Genomic DNA, 13,547 nt, shown 5'->3' on the forward strand with positions numbered 1-13,547 from the left:
GAATGGAAACCCTACAGCGGGATTAAATGGAGGCTGGAGGGAGGCGAACCATCCTCTTGTTTGTCAGATTCAATGCCGCAACTGGTAAAAACCTGTAACCTGTGCCACCCAGAGCACGCCTGTTTCTTTTGGTCTTCAGGGGTCCCACACTTTTTGACAAATCACTTTTCCATTGCTTTTCTAGTCATTCTTTATTACTAGATTAAATATATATATATATATTAAAGATGCATTGCACTCACAAAAAGCAATTTCTGATCAATTATTTTGCATTACAAGCAATGAACAACTTTTCACAACATATTTTAATCTAGGTCATTTTAATTCATGTTTATAATAAAAAAATGTAATTGATACTTCACTGAAAGCTAAACTTAAAACCTTTACAAGCGAGGATGTTTCTTGAGCACAATATCAGTATATTAGAATTATTTCTGAAAATGATTTCTAAAGTCTGGAGTAATGATGCTTTGCCACCACAGGAAGTAAATAAAATAGAAAACCGTTGTTTAAATTTTTATTATTTTACTGTAATTTTTTACTGTATTTTTTATCAAATATATACAGCTTTGATGAGCATAAGAGACTTCTTTCAAATGCTTTAAAATCTTACCAACCCCAAACGTTTAAACGGTTTAGGGTCAGATTTACTAAACAGAGAAAATTAGCATGAGAGCGCAATCCCATAAAAGCGCCGATGGGATTGGAAAGTTCAGCGCTTGATCTACTGATGATGCGGAAATTAATGAACACAGACACAGCCGGATCATTTCAATAATGACCGACGCAATCTACTAAGAGCAGCGCAAATTAGCGTCTGTTTTTTTTTTTGGTGTGGTAAATAATGCCGTAAATACCAGTAAATTGACTAGTGCAAACCTTAGTAAATCAACTTGCATTGATTAATTTAAATAATCTACTCCCATAAATTTTGCATCTGAAAGGGAAACTCCTATAAATGCATATGCAATAAGGTCAGCCTAAAAAATAACCCTGTCCACGCCTATTCAGCGCAAATGTTTCACTGCTTGTCTTTTTCTTTAACGCTGAAAGATGGTTTGTGCTGGAGCAAGCGGTTAGTAAATCTGGCCCATAGTGTATGTAGATATCAGCATTAAAACAAATAATAAATTATGTAAAAGTACTGCTTATGAAATCGAATACATTAACTAATGCTAAAAAAACTGAAACTTATTGTAAAGTGCTACCATTTCATTTATTTTCATGATTTTTTTCCAAGCATGGAATCTTACAGAATTCCCTGATATTTCAAATGTTTTCCATGTCAGTGGGAACTTGAAAAGTCACATCCTGCCTGATTTATTGCACTGCACTTGATAAAAGCACAGTTAAGTGTGTCAAAATTCACAGTGGAGAGGAGGTGAGAAGGAGAGGAACAGTGGGAATACAAATGGAAGCAAGGCTGGGATTAATTGTCCGAGAAGCGAAATGGCTGCGGTGCAGTTGCTGTGCTTTGAGGGCTGGGGGTCTCACTTGTTGTTGGGGTTGAGGTCAGGAGCGGGTCGATTCTAATGGTGTCACCCAGCACGCTCACAATTCCACACTCATTACACCATTCACAATTACTGCTACCTATTTCCCCGAGAGGGCTGGGCCAACCATTATCACGGCGACTCAAATGAAGTGGATAATTGTGTCTCTCTGCGGCACATCAGGAAATGGGGGAGAGAGAGAGAGTGTGTGAGAGAGAGAGAAGATGGAGACAGAGAGGCAGACGAGGAGGAAAGAAAGATGGATCAAGAGGTGTAAGACAGATATCAACAGACAACAAGCCAGTTCAAACAGAAGGAACCCTTGTCACATTTACAAGCACAAAAACCACATCACCACAGATCAAGCCATCTAAAGTTGGAACAACTTCACCAATTCATGAGGGAGAGACGCTCCGATTCAAGCTTGCTAATAACATAACCCTCGCGAACGACTGATCTGAAAACACTCTGTGCCACTAATGTTTAAGGAGTCGGAAAAGGGAATTCATTCATGGGAAATGACCAAAAATAGAGGCGTCTCTTGAATGCTATATTTATAAGAAATGGAGGCCAACTCTCAGACCGCAATCCTACACAGACTTGTCAAACTGCGTGCCATTACTATCCCTTGTCTTAGCGCACTTGTCATGTAAGACTTGTACTCAAATGAAATATTTATTCTGCATAATAACTTTCAAAGGGGAATAAAGTATGGAATTAATTATTAATCATATGTATATTCAAAGCTTTTCTTTTTTTGGGAGCGTTAGATATTCCCAGACAGTCTCAATCTGACGAGAGGCCCTGATTAAGTCTAAGACTCCGAAAAATATAAGCTGAAAGACGTCAGAAGTCAGAAAAAAAAGAGAAGGAACCACAAGCTTTTGCCCCTTGATTTAACTAGTTCACAGGTGTCAGAAGCGGGATGTTTTGCAACACAAATTTCACGGCTCATTTGGCGGATACTAACCATGCTCTAGTTCTGTGGAACAAAGTACATTTGCTGTGGAAAAGGAGTCAAGGTCAGGTCATCAGCAGACGTCATAAACTCCCATTAACGGGAGTGAGGAAATAAAGAAGGCCACTGATGAGAGGAAATGCGATCTGAAGCGATAGATATCTCATTTACTGCATTCTGCCCCATTTTGACACAATTTGCTTCAAGCCAGTTAATATGCAAGTTATCCATCTGAGAGGGCGTGAGACAGACCATTTCAGTGTCAATTTACAGCAAAAAAAGAGAATGTGAGTACCCTCCATCCTTCAGAGCTCTTTTGTCTAATTCAATTGTACCTTTCAATACCTTATGATATGCAGGAAGTGCTTGGCTCGCTATATCACATTATGGGAGGATAAAATAGTAAAACGGATTTTTTTTTTTTTAAAGGCGGCAAATATGCACAGGGATAAAAGCAGATAAAAAGTCAAGCTTACTTTTGCCTTGTCTGGGGGTTGAAAAGTGGCTATAAGTGCTTTAGCTATAGCGCTTAGCGGTAAATGCAAGGCATCCATCATCTAACCGCCTCAAATAGTAATGGGAGAAGTTATTCCTTATTGACTTTATTCAACTCTCTACTTGACAGACTATTCATAACCAGCTGTGGACATCACAGGAGCTCAAAGGGACGCAGAGAAGTTGGATGAAGCAACGTTGCCCCATATTCACACTTCAAAAAGTAAGAAAAGACAAATGTAGAGGTGCATTACATTTTGCATGCTTGTTCACTATTCCGTCCATTATTGTCAAAGATGATTAACAATTAGAATACAGTTTGGACCGTGGTGTGGTTCCGTTCTAGGCAAGAACTCCCTGCCCCACAGCGATAACCCCCTTTGGGTAAACAGAAAAGAACCAATATAAATGTATTGCAGATATCATTAATGTTCTTAATGACAATAACTTAATGTGACAACATAAATCAGGATAAATGAAAGTCTGATTTGAAAAGGAATATCAGAATGCCAAGTCCTAACTGAGGACGAGAGGAGGAGCTGAGGATAATAAAGCAATAAAGCTGCTGATAATGAATGGGCCATATATAGGGATGCTGTGATAGGCGTCGTATTCCTAGAGATGGACGTGGATCAGCTGAGAGTCATGATGAGAGTATGACTGACGTGACCTGTCAGAACTAACGCTATGCTTGATTTCTTTGTCCTTTTCGTTGTCCTTAAAAACTGCACTTCAAATACCCAGATGATGCACTTAACTAAGAAGAAAAAAATTGAAATATTGTGCACTTCATGCACTCAACTGTTAGTTAAAGGTTTCCTTACACTGGATGAAAAAATAAGGTTTACGAAGTACGAAATTGTGCTTTTACCAGAGTGGGTTCATTTGGATGGGTGGTTCCTTGTCACAATCACAACTAACTAGTTGAGGAGTGCATAAAAAGGTTCGACAAGTAAAGAGAATTTGAATTGCAACTTGCAAGGCATGCAAGGCTTTGCACATGGCCAATGCAATAAAGCAACAGAGAAGATCTGCAGCCCCTGTCTCAAGCATCCTGCATAAATCAGGGCATTTTAACATACTGGGTAGGGTTTATTCCCTGATCTACTCAAATAAAACGTTTTATGCATTAGTGTGCTGTGGCCCAAAAAGTCCAAGACAGAGGAATCCCACAAACCTGCGAGTAGTGCGTGCATTCATACCAAAGGATACGAATAGAAATCTGACTTTAAATAATCCTTACCTAAGCTGTCGGCAGGCATATCTCATACCATTAATATTTACACCGCATCAGAGTCGAAGGACTAAAATCTGAAGATGTGTGCTCGGACAAATTTAAAATGCATACATAAATAACAACAGCTGGTAGGAAATCAGGTGGCCTACACTTGACATGCATGGAGACTTGTCAAGCATGGAGAAACAGAAAATAATTTTTAAAAGCTGTAATGCCGTTTAACACGATATCCGACAGCATTTTTCCAGCAATGTAAACTTATTTTCTATTTTATAACATTTTGCCAAGAGTGGTTTGTGTTTTGTATTTTCAATATGAATCTGGTTACAAGCTCAGCATAATGTCAGTACTATGTTGCCAGAGTAATGTTTATATGTTAATCAACTGAGTTGAGCTGTTTTTGTATTAATTATATTTACAGTAACATGCAAAAGTCTGGCATCAGAGATTATTTTTATTTGAAAGAAATTAATACTTTTATTCAGCAAGGATACATTAAATTGATAAAAAAAACAACGTTTGTATTGTTACCCAAAAAAGTATATTAATTATAAAAAATATATATTATAAAGTAAAAATAAAAATTATAAAGTATAAAAAAATTCTTATTTCAAATAAATGTCGTTCTTCCGACTGTTCTATTCATCAAAGAATTCTGAGGAAAAAAAGCACGGTTTCCACAAAAATATTAAAGGGGTGGTATAGGCTAATGCCCTTTTCACAAGATGTAAAAAAAGTCTTTGGTGTCCCCAGAGTTTGTCAAGTTTAAGCTCAAAATACCCCACAGTTATTTTTAAATAGCATGTTAAAGTTGTCCCTTTTTGAGGGTGAGCAAAAACACACCGTTTTTGTGTCTGTATCTTTAAATGCAAATGAGCTACTGCTCCCAGCACAGGGGGCGGAGCTACAACAGCTTGTGTCCTTTTACCTCACAGACATGCACTGAAAACTTTTAGCCTTTTATGTTCAAACCGAAGTCAGAAAGATGGAGAGACTCAAGAATAATTTTTGAATGATTAGTTGGTGAATTTATGTAGCTTATGTGTAGTTATCTTCTAGTCATTGATTAGCATATTCTGTCTAGATAATCTATAAATCCAGGGGCGGGGGTTATGTAAATTTTAGGGTTCATGTCACTAACCCGGGAGGAATGTCGTGTAGTCCCTACCAGCCGTTTGTTGTAGTCCTTAAAAAGCAATTTCTTTAAAAGAAAATATCTCCCTTTGCTTTGAACTTTGAGCGTCGTAACTTTGCAGATGTTGTTTATTCTCAAACATCAATATTACACACTACCTAACTTAGAAAAGTGAAATCACATTCAATCACCCCTTTAAGCAGCTTTTTAACCATGATAATAAAAAGAAATGTTTCTTTCAAATATATATATGTATATATATGTGTGTGCATACATACACAATATTACAGTTTTTCTCCCCATTTTTCATCAAATAAATGCAGCCTTGGTGAGAATAAAGACTTCTTATAATATTCAATGTTTAAATATTTTATACATCTTACTGACTATAGTGTATGTTGATATTTACTGCCCTAGAATATTTATCAACAACACGGCGCCTGTACATTCTCGAAGAGAAGTATCAGGCTTTGTGTAACATTCGTTTAGCACAACGAGGCAGTCTGAACTCTCCATCTTATGATACTGGTTATTGGAGATGATGAGCCTCTCATGTCGATGAAAATAGCAACTGCAGCCGCAACCCAATTATGAGCAGAATCTTCCCCGTTTTGTTTTCTTTCTTTCTTTCTTTTTTTTACCTTGTGAACAGTAGGTCAGATGGGATCGACCAGGCAGCGGCGTTCAAAACAGACAGCTCGGCCCCTATTTGAGGATCAATAGCAGTGGCTAATGTCTGATCTGTTTCTGTCCATATTCAAATACGACGTGCTGGGATTGCAGCGCACATCGTCTCCTCAAAGTCATGTACGATTAGGCACGCCTGAAAGACACAATGAGAAAGAAACAGTGAGCGAGCCAGAAAAGGAAAATACGTTAATTAACGAGGGCCTATCCACGGTTCTGTGTCTCTGATTCAATATTAAAGGCCTTAACCGCATACATTTAAATGAGATCTGTACATATACCCCAATAAAAAGGTAACAGAGAGGGTACTTCTAAATATGAAAAAAAAATTGAATGAGATGAAATGAAACACTGACTAAGAACACATTTTCTAGCTCAGTACATCATGATATAGCTCCAGGCGCTACCTTTTGTCTAAATCTCCACACTGACTTAAACTGCGCATTGTAACACGACACCTCTGATTTCATGCAATATGGAGGATTACTGAATTGAATTGAACGCTCAGCGTTTTTGTTCACATTTCTAAATTAGGATTTTCTGTCTCCATAATGACAGAGAAGTCTCTCTTTTTGTCGAATCAATGCCAGCTATTTATATGAACGGTAATCCTTCACCCGGCTCTGATCTGCAAGCGCTTGTGATGGTTTAAAGTAATGACTAAAAAACAAAAAAGACACAGAATGAATGGAAATTGGCTTCATTCCATGTAAAATAAGATTTTGCTCGGCATCAGGAGACTTGTACAATGCTGAAGTACAAGGAGTCTGAAATAAAAAATCAATGTGGGCCAATATACGTGTGTGTGATTGGGGCGAAGGGGGAAGAAGCTGCCCCGCTTTTGTAAAAGTAAAGTGGGAATAGCTTGTAAGGAGATGTTATGGTTATGCTAGCGATTCAAATATCCTCCTTGCTTCTTGACAGAGCGAGTCAGCCTGACAAGTAGGCTATCAGCCAAGAGATCATTAAGCTAAAGGGTTGAAGTGCCATTGCCAATGTGTGGGGGATGCCATGGCAACAAGGGTTCACCCTGCTTGAGAGACAAGATAAAAAACAATGAGAGGCAGGGTGCGGGGCCGTGTAACGATCGGCACTGATCGATGGCTCACTCTTTCTCTCTCGCGCTCTGCCTCTGTTCTTCCCTCTTTAGAGATGGAGGGAAAAAAGAAAGGGCAGCATCGTTTAGGCTTTGTGGCTAGCAGAGCTTAGGAGGTCCTTAAACACACAAGAGTGGGAAAAATGGTGAGGACAGGCACACTGCGAAAATGGCTGACTGTAATGATATCAATCGGTGAGATCGTCAAAAGATCCTGAGAGAATCCTTCACACATTCACGCTATTAAAAGGCCAGTTAAGCAACATTTACAGCGAGGCGTTACAAACCTGTTTGACATTCTTTCTTAAGAATACTAAAGATATTTTGAGGAGTGTTTTTCAATGCATTTCTTTCTTTTTTTTTCTACAATGAAAGTAAATAAGAGTGCAACAGTCAGGATTCGGAATTAAAAACCCCATATATTCTCCATAGGGGAACTGATTTTGAATGATAATAACTATAAACTTTTAAAGACAGACAGACCTGCTGTGAGCCTAGGTTGGCATATCCTTTGTTGAAGCCATCAGTCTGGATTATTTCAAATGATTATTTTAAAAAAATCTAAATATCTGGTGAAAAAACATCATTACCCATGATTCTGCAAAAAAAAGTCCACCAGTTTGCAACAAGCAAACCATGCCAAAAGACCCAAAGAAGCACTGCAAATGACAGTCAGTTTCCCGATGCTAAATAAATACATTCTTGTGATATTATATAAAAAAATATAGCCTACTCCATATTTTTTTATTAGCCTAAACTTAGTCATTTACAATACTTCTTGGAAAAGTGGTAATTTGTTCCATTATTAAAATGTATAGCTTTGACTTTTTGTTTGATTTTCAAATACCTTTATGCTTCAAATCAAAGTTTGCAATGTTGTGATTCACATCAGGTACTGAAGGTAACTCTTAATTTAAGACTTTTTATTAATCCCTATGGGAAAAATACTTTCAAAACCAAATGTGGGCTGGCCAGACTATTCTTATATCACAATATGAGTAATTTTATTCCACGATAATGATATATATATATAGTTATTTTTGCTTTAAGTAAGTTTTTTTGGATTTTCAAATTTCTGATACCATTGAAATTTCATAATTATTGTCACGGCCATAATATATTAGTTTGTTGTGATTTTGAAAATGGTGACAATAATTATGAAATTTCAATGGTATCAGAAATTTAGAAATCCAAAACAAACTTAAAGCAAAAATAACTATATTGTGAATTTGTTATTTGAATACCGTCTCTCTGACAGCACACGCATATCGCGAAATGAGTTGTATTTCGCTGCCTACTGCTCTATGCGCTTCACTGGTTTAATGTCACTTGTTTTTAAACCGAAATACTTAAAAGCGCATGCAAACGATAAGCTTTCGTGACTCAACTGTGTACCACAGCAACGTCACTTGAGCGTAACCGCGATAGAGACGATAGTCCAAAATCTCTACCAGTTGACAAATTTCTATATTGTATATGGCATCGCTGTCGAACAGTAATTGGCTGGTGAATTTACTTATTGTAGAGTTAATGAATGTTATTATGAGCATTGTAAAAAAATAAAAATTTGGGGGGGGGGGGTTTGTTTGAAGTGGATGTCATAACAAACGTCAGTAAACCGGGAAGAAACCGTGAGGTTCATTCATAAATCCATAAGATCTTGCCTTCATGCTGTGGAAATACAAACTGGAGAACAGAACACAAAGAAGCCTTTCCTCGGAAGGAAGGAAGTCATACAGGTGTGGAATGACATGATGAAATGACATTTTAATTTTATGGCAAACTGTCCCTTTAAGTTCTCCAGAATGAAGAAGACATCTGCAGGGCTTTCGTATCAGGACAACCGAGCATCTCCAACAGTTCTGCCACATAAGCACGACGAACGACGTCAGACACAATCAGGCTCTCGGAGGCTGCAGAAGCTCCTTGAGACATGTGATAAGCACCTGCTAACCCAACACCCCCCTAAACGTCTCTCCGGGCGCGCTCGCTTACTAGCAACATGTCCTGATCAATCCAGTGAAAGAAATCTGTCAGGAAATCTTTAGCATTAGGTCTGCTACCTGAATGAGGATCAGGCCCTTTCAGCGGGGCAGGGTGCGGAAGGGTCTTAGGAATCTTCCTTTCCGCATCTCCGAGTGTCAATACGGATTATGAGCACAGCTTTTATCTTTTCAAGCGCACAGACTATTTACTCATTTAAATGGATGAATAAGTGTTTTCCCCCCTTCTTCGATAAATAAAAAAATAAAAGAGACTTTGAATGCATTCAAATCCTGCTCCAAATTCAAATTCGGCTCCCTTATGCATCCTTTGAGATCTAATCGGTCTTTTTAATCCACACAATTCACTGAGGGCAATTTTTTAACATACTTCCTTAAGACCTGAACGGATAAACACAGTCTAGCTATTGTCAGTGGCAAAGCACCTTTCTTCCCAACTTAAGACCAACAATTCGTTCGAAGATTGACTGCTTGCCAGCACATGCAAAGCAGGGGGAGTTTAAGAAGTGTTTTCAGCAACAGAATCATAAAGAACTTTATTTACTGGTATTTCATTGGCTACAAAAATAGGCCTTTATATCACCATGCCATCAACATAAAAAAGAGCCAATAAAACCTGTGAAGAAGCGCCACAACGACGAACAAATAAAAGCAAATTTTGACATTTCGCATTCAGCACATCTCTTTATAGGTCAGAGGCAACCCTGGCCGACCCTGCATTGTTTCTAAATGCCATTTTGTAAAAGAGGATCTCAGGAATTAATTAATGCATGGGTAGCTGCCACTGTCAAGAGGCACGCATTAAAATCAATGATTAATAAATTCAAAACACACAACAAACTCAGAGGGGAGATGAAACTAGTATTGTGTTCCCCAGGAAGCGGCCCCAGTGCGGGTCCTCCCACCAGCGAGGCGGCCACTCAGATGCCTAATGGAAAGTCGCCGATGCCAGCTGTGTGCCTGTGAATAAAATCACTTTAATTAAAGGCATTACAATGAACAGAGAATACACGCGGCAGAGTCGACAGGAAACGGCCCTCATACTTGACACACAGACACACACACACGCACGCACAGCGGCATAATACCTAAAAGGAACAGAGGTCCCAGATGATCAAAACACAAATAAAACGAAAAGCCCGCAGCTTCTTTTCTGAGGCTATCAAGCTCAACAATTACAGTAAAACACACATAATTACATTACACAGATCTTTCCTGATGTTCTCTATTATCAGGTAATCTGGGGTGGGAGGCCTTTGCGTTCTTATGAAATTTAATTGCCGTTCAGACATCAGATCATTTATTTTCAGACTTCCAGAGACTACGCAAAATCTTTTTACTCTAAATGCTTAAGCATTAAAAGAAATCAGCATAAGGAGGCAGAACACAGAACCGCAAATTGTTCATTCTGCGGCAAAAAAGATTGTCAATTGTGTGTAGGCCTATACTTTTGAAATATCACGCTGTCTTGCAAGCAAACAAAACAGCAAAATTACTGTCCACCCCCATAGAACAGACGAAGGGTTCCTCTTAATCTGATATACAACAAAGATGAGCCCTGATTATATTCTCCCTCCTCTTCTTGTTTTAAATAGACTGGGAGCAGTGCCCAGAGACAGCTGGGGTAAGCTCAGCCCAGCTGATGCCGGATCAGTGGAGCAGTTTGTCTGTTTAACCATAAGGGGGCGGCAAACGCAAGCTCACCCGGACATATGCAATTCATTCACAAGCAAATAACATGCAAATGAAGAAATGTGACAACACATACATAAACCTCTTCTGCATTCAACACAGAAGGACTGCACATGTTTAAAAACAGGCTTAACAGTTGTTCTCTGGCTCATAAGATTCACAGAATGTGCCATTGTTTAGAGAGAACACATCTGACAACTCTTGTGGAAATGCATCTAAACAAAGTTGATCTTGACAGACTAAGGAATCTGGTTTGAAAAGGTATAATGGGTTCTAGGTTACTTATAAGTTTCCAGATGACATTATACCATTTTATCACAAACAAACCTATAGGCCTACATTAACTTCCACTGCAGTCTGTGGGTATATTGCACTGAACAGTAGGGGGAGTATTAGAGGGAGGGGCGGGAAAATCAAACACGCATAAAGACGAAGGCGAATCTATTCAGGGTTCAGGACAGGTATATGCTAATATATGTCAAATACTAGTCTGTACGGTACAAGAGCTTTGCATATGCCAAGACTTTGAAGCATGGTTGCTGCAACAACAGGATCATTTCAGTACAAGGAAATGTTTCACAAATTACACATTCAGACCTTTTTACATAAATCAAAGGGTTGCTGCATTTGAATTGAGGTAGCACACAGGATTTGGAATTTCAGATTGAAATTGACATAAAGCTAACATAAATCAACATATACCAATTATCATAAACTAAACAAACAATATAGCCTATGTTAATTATTTATAGATGCCTATTGACAATATGGCACTTTAAGCGTTGATTGTTGATATTCAAATATCAAATATAATTTTAATGAAAAGGTTAATTTCATTTTACAGACCGCCATTTTGTTGACGCAATTCTGTAAATTCCTTTTCCTATCATTCCAGTCAAAATCTCAATTCAACTTCCTGTTATGCCTGGCAAAAACAACTGGAAGTCAGTTGATAAATTATGTTGTTAAAATGCGATTAATCTTGATTAGAATCAAAAGCATGATTGAATGTTACTGCAGTTTTCCTTCTGAAGTTCCCCAAAATGTTTGAAATGTGTCAATGGTAGCCTAATAAAACCCGAAAAATATTGACTAACCTACTTTTTAAGCGCAATGACCCATGGGTCCCTGCATTAAAATACCATGTATATCATTTGATGACAATAGATGGGGGAAAAACTAACCTGGTGTATTTAAATAACCCGCTAAAATCTCTTCCAACTGTACTTGAATTTCTGCGCATGACGGAGCTCAAACCGACACCCCTAGCTCGACTTTTGTTGATGACGTCGAAGTGGGCGCCACTCAGCGAGTCACGTGTGTAAACAAAGTTGCTGCCACGTGGTCAGGCGGTAAAGCTTCCGTGACAGTTGAGTTTGACAGCTCATGAGAGACTGAGTTCTACAAGAGTGGTGAAAATTTAAATTTATATCTTACTTTTTAAACAAAATAGCGGTTTTTAATAAGTGAGATAGTACTGAGAATGAGGTCACGAGAAACTTTTTTTTGTAGCCAAGAAAGCTAAGAACATAAATAATCAAATAATAGGGTTAAAAAAATGAACTAGCATTAGCCACTGCCTGTTCCTTGTTTGACGTTACCTGAGTGTTACACATCAAACGGTCGTGGGATTTTAGCTCTAAATAGGAACAACAACAACAAATCGCAAAATACAACAGTAACATTATTAATATATAAATATGTTATTTAAAATGTATATATTTTTTGTATTTCAATTTATTCAACATTCATATTTATAAAAACATTAATGTTCAGTGTCTCTGTAGCAGCATGGGGTCGAAACAAAATTTCTATACGGGGGCAATAAAGTATATTTTTTTATTCTGTAATCTTTTTCTCTTTTTTAACAGCCTTGACTGGCAACTGAGATTACACTGCTGTTACCTTTGAATAAGCATGTTTGTTTTATTTAATGTTCAAAAATATGAATAATAAAAGCATTCATTTAATTTAGTATATTATATATATTAGCAAGAAAATCCTGATTTTATAAATGATACATTATTTGAATAAAGTCTTGCTATTTTTGTATGATATTAAGGATTATTAAACTGCTCTGTGACTGTTCTATAATATAAAGAAATCACTTAATCCTGTTCTTTTTATTGTAACAATATTGTATTAAAACCATACAATCACCCCATTAGCTGAACTATTCTAGGTAAAAAATGAGACAGTGAAGATTGAATTTTCTCATTTGAACTGAAGAAAAGTTGTGTGAATATAGCTTTTTAGCCCCCGCCACCTCTTAGAACCGTAGGGGGCTTTTGATGAAGATGGCTCACTAACAACCCGAAAAAAGCCCGCTTATTTTGCCTAAAATGGAGTCATCTAAATGAATTATCTACAACAATTTACTCCCCACCCCGTGTCGTACAGGAGACAGAACAACACAACACATACTCATTAATGCATGTAGGCTGATTATACATTTCAACCCTGATAGCACCTGAACTACTCAATTAACAATTACAAACAAGCAATTCACTCAAGGACTGGAAAGCTTACCCTTTGTTTGTCTGAAAAGAAACCCCTTCTTGCGTCTGCTACAGTTTGGCATGGAGTGGCTTACAGACCATAGACTTACCCCTGGTTTAACAAGACTAGACTTAAGCCTAGTCCCAGAATAAAATGCATGTTTGAACTGAAAGCAACTCTCACTGACATATCTTAAAATATGTCCGTGCCATTTTTAATTATTATTTTTTTGTCTCAAGATGCACACCAGTA

At 37.8% G+C, this 13,547-nt stretch overlaps 1 long non-coding RNA gene across 1 annotated transcript in view; it reads right to left on the reverse strand.

Annotated features, from left to right (window-relative positions):
• LOC306987664 overlaps window positions 1-12,076 on the reverse strand; it is a 192,072-nt gene extending 179,996 nt beyond the window's left edge. The window contains exons 1-2 of the long non-coding RNA XR_013795221.1: window positions 11,981-12,076; window positions 5,960-6,141 (exon numbers count right to left, since the gene is read on the reverse strand). This is a non-coding gene — a long non-coding RNA (uncharacterized lncRNA). The remainder of the gene's footprint in view (window positions 1-5,959; window positions 6,142-11,980) is intronic.
• Between the last annotated feature and the right edge of the window lie 1,471 nt (window positions 12,077-13,547).

Source organism: Phoxinus phoxinus (assembly GCF_949152265.1).
Source record: "Phoxinus phoxinus genome assembly, chromosome: 2".
Taxonomy (NCBI): Eukaryota; Metazoa; Chordata; class Actinopteri; order Cypriniformes; family Leuciscidae; genus Phoxinus; species Phoxinus phoxinus.